The sequence below is a fragment of the Nestor notabilis genome, unplaced genomic scaffold (assembly GCF_000696875.1).
Source record: "Nestor notabilis isolate BGI_N333 unplaced genomic scaffold, ASM69687v1 scaffold15151, whole genome shotgun sequence".
NCBI classification, from domain to species: domain Eukaryota; kingdom Metazoa; phylum Chordata; class Aves; order Psittaciformes; family Psittacidae; genus Nestor; species Nestor notabilis.
The window spans coordinates 7,863-10,462 of NW_009913469.1; the positions used below are offsets into that span (position 1 = coordinate 7,863).

Genomic DNA, 2,600 nt, shown 5'->3' on the forward strand with positions numbered 1-2,600 from the left:
GGGACGCTGCTGTGGTGATGAGAAGAGGGTGGGAAGAACATCCATCCAGGGTGTCCTGACAAGGATGTCAGACCTGCCATCTGCCTGCAGGCCATTCATTGCTTGGGTCACGGGGCTGGGGAAGAGGGGGTCAGTATTGTCTTTTAAGATGGAGTGTAGAGAGGCAGAAACAGGCTCATCTTTAAAGAAGGGAAGAACCTTCATTGTTACCTGGTTTTTGCTGGGGATTCAGGAGACCTTCGGTGAAGATGACCTTGCTCTAGCAATATGCATGTGTAGATGATTAGCTCTATGATCAGCTCTTGCAACTCTGTCAATGTTCTTTTGGGAACCAGGCCTCAGATCAGTCACCATCTTATTGCGGGCAAAAGGAGTTTTGCTTCCCAAATCTGCAGACAGACTGATAGCATTGCTTTGGACATAAGGCTATGGATGCACTTAGGACTTACTCCTTTACTCTGTCTTAGCAATTGGGAGTGAATCCAGATGCTCTGAATAAGCACGCCCACTCACCACAACCATGACACGGTGGGGAAGTTTCACAAATCTTGGTGTACAAGGAGTTGGTTTTGCTATATTTGACTATGTTGACATGAAGACAGACTTGACAACTGCACTACCAGTTCCAGAAATTACTGTGAAACACAAAAAGGTCCTTCAAAAGTCTCTCCTCCTGTTCTCTCAAGTATAACAATAATTGCAATGCACAAAAGACACACAGGGGTAAAGACAGGCTAGCTCAGACAAATGCAGCGCTCTCTTGACCACCAGGAGATCAAACACCCACAGGCTCTTCAGAAACATGTGCACACTACCAGCAGAGCCTTCCAAAGGGATTATGCTGAGGGAAAGAGCTCAGTCATGGACAAGAGCAACATTTCAAGGATCTTCTGAACACCACACGACACCACAAGACAGCCAACACACCTTCCTCTCCAAAGTCAACAAGAGAACAAAACAAGGAGGGAGGTTAATCCTCTGGATGTGACACTGTTCCAGCAAAAATGCTAACAAGCAAAGCTAAAGAAACAATGGTGTACTACGTCATCCCAAAATAAAGTCATGCAGCAGCATTTCAAAGACCCAGCCTACTTCAACAAAGGAAAAAGGAGACAAGTGTGGCATGAAATTTCACATAGCTTCAGGCCTGGAGACAGCCTACTTGGCATGATGTTCACATTCACAGCACATTCTCTTTCATTCTTCTGCAGCTAACAACAGTCAGTTCCAGAGTAAACCCGGGCTCTGGCAGTGTCTGAGCACATCTGGTTGCAAAAGGAAATCCATCCACACTCCTAAAACCACTCCATAGGCAGATGCTCAGATCACTGTCTGTGGCATTTCAGCCCTGCTGCCATGTCACTGGCATGAAAACAGGGTTTTCAGGATGGCATAATGCTGTTCTGTTTATCTGATGCAGGGATACTTGCTGAGTCCCAAGGATCTCAGTCACAATTTCTTCATGCTGGCCACCACGAAAAGAGATTTAACCTCAACAGTTGTTAAGTCTTTGCAAAAGCCTGTGAGGGCATTAACCTTGAACTGCTGTCTGATGATGACCATAGCCTCAAAGGATGTACACAGGGAGCCAGATATTCCTGAGCCATTGCTCTGGGGGCTTTTATTAACATTTATGAATACTATTGCTATTAATTCTTTATCAGAGGCTCAGACAGCAACAACTCAGAAAGTTTCCAACCAAGGCTGAGTTCTACAGAACACGCCTTCAGCAGCACACAATCAGGAAGCACCTGGTTTGGAATACTCCCCTTAAACCTGAGCAGCTCCAGCTCCTTTTGCCAGAGCAGCTCAAACTTCTGTGATTATAGATCGCAGCCTCCAGGATTCTGAGTCTCAAACTAAAACTCCAGAGCTCCTTGAGTGAGATGGTCAAGGTTTTGCCCACTTGCAAAGCACTTGACCATCATCTCTGTGTGTCTGACCAGCAGACACAAGCAGATTCCTCAGGGATAGCCTTCTTTTTACCTGTAAAAGATTACCCTCTTTACGTGTTTTACATCTTTCCCATCTTGTGCTTTAGTTACTTTGGTGGCTACTAACCCCAGCTTCCTATTTGAGGCTAACCACACGACCATTACCTCTCACAATCCTCCTATTCATTGTCCCCTGCACACCCAAAGGCAGTTTACCTTACTCTTTCTTGCATGCCAGCAGCACCACAGACTAAAATACTCTCCCTTCACTCTCATTTCTCACTACAGTGTCTCTAGAAATGGAGAGAAGCAGTTATCCTAAAAGTCCTGCTCAGCCCCTCTGCCTGCAGGAGAGGCTCGCTCTTGTTTCAAAACAGTAAGACAAACAGGTTCATCACAAACACATTTGAAGGAGGCAGTGGAAAGGGAACCTTGATAGAAAAAGTTCTGAGAGCGCAACAAACATCTGCCAACAGCCACAGAGAGCTTCTGAAGGAGCATCCATACTTGAGCGCCAGATTACAAGGCCAGTGAAAGGCACATTGCTAACAGCAGACAGCCCAAGAAACAAGTACATACTCTGAGTACAGAGCTCCAAGGTAGTGCTGCTTCTGACTGAGATTCCCAGTTAATTTTCTCCATAGTAGCTTGGATGTGGCTATGTTT

At 45.8% G+C, this 2,600-nt stretch overlaps 1 protein-coding gene across 1 annotated transcript in view; it reads right to left on the reverse strand.

The window, feature by feature from the left end:
- The window catches only part of LOC104412485 (chromosome unknown open reading frame, human C11orf85), a gene marked incomplete at its 3' end in the record, with an annotated part of 11,095 nt that overhangs the window by 7,437 nt on the left and 1,058 nt on the right, over positions 1-2,600 (reverse strand). The window lies entirely within an intron of this gene.